The sequence below is a fragment of the Myotis brandtii genome, unplaced genomic scaffold (genome assembly GCF_000412655.1).
Source record: "Myotis brandtii unplaced genomic scaffold, ASM41265v1 scaffold74, whole genome shotgun sequence".
In the NCBI taxonomy this organism is placed as follows: Eukaryota; Metazoa; Chordata; class Mammalia; order Chiroptera; family Vespertilionidae; genus Myotis; species Myotis brandtii.
The window spans coordinates 2,172,205-2,173,436 of NW_005370944.1; positions in this window are offsets into that span (position 1 = coordinate 2,172,205).

Genomic DNA, 1,232 nt, shown 5'->3' on the forward strand with positions numbered 1-1,232 from the left:
GTAGTTAAGCCTTGATTGTTGTAGGTATCACTGGGAGGAATTGATCTCCAGGCCAATTGGCTGTGAGGACCAATTGTGTCTACAATGGGAGAACTGTGCTGGAGACACCCTTATGGGGCAGGACTTGCTTCAGTGGGGCTTTGGCACTCACTGAGTCTGCCCAGGTTTTTAGGCAGAGAAAGGCCAGGCCATTCATATGCAAAAGCCTCTGCGCACAGCTTGGGTGGGGTTGTAAATTGGTTGGGGTGAGGTCTCAGGGAATCACTAGGGTGGAGCAAACCGCAATGGCTGCCAGTCTGCTCTGCCTCGAAGAGGTCCCAGGGTCTGTGTCCCACAGCCCCCCGTGCAGGAATAATGACCTCTGCAAGCATCTCTGTGAGAAAGCCGGCCTCAGGTTCTGGCCCGATGCCAGACAGTCTAGTTTCTCTCCGTATGAGTCTGGGTCCCCAAATTCTCACCTGGAACTGGAGTTCAGAGCAGTCGGGAGCTTATTTCTCCCTCCTGATTGAAAAAGACAACAGTGTACCCAGCTGCCAGCCCCTTTCACGTGCACCTCCGTACCTCCGCACTTCTACACCTCTGTACCTCCTACCGGACTCAATGTGTTTTTCTCTTTCCTTCTAGTTGTAGAATTTCCACTCCGCCAACCTTCCCGTGGTTCTGGATGGTATTTGTTTTGTCTTTTAGTTGTAGTTTTAATGTGGTTGTGTGCGGCAGCAAATTCGGGTGTTTACCTATGCCGCCATCTTGGTTGTCTCAGGGCACTTCTTGTAATGGACCATGCTCCTGCCCACCCTCCACGTGAAAGGATTTTCGAGACAAGAAAGGCAGATTAGGGGAGGGGGGGCCCATGGGAGAGGAATGCATACATGACAGGCAGAGACAGCTCCAAGCTGCCAGATTATTTACAATAACGTTACAAGATAAGGGGAAGCAGAAGGGGGCGGGGCACCAAGTGAAGTTTGAAACTTTGAAACTGATACCATACAGGGAAAAGGGGGGAAATGGCCAATTAGGAAACAACGGGGGCTATAAAATAAGGAAGGGTCCAATTAGAAAGTGGGATGAACAAAGAGCTGCCAGCATTTACCAGGTGTACTGGTTTATAATGCGGATTTTGTAATCAAAGAAAACACGATAATCTCAAGAGAAACATCAAAAGTGCTTTATTCAAAGTAATGTCCATCACTAGCTACACATTTTCCCCATCTTTCAGGTAATTTGTGGATACC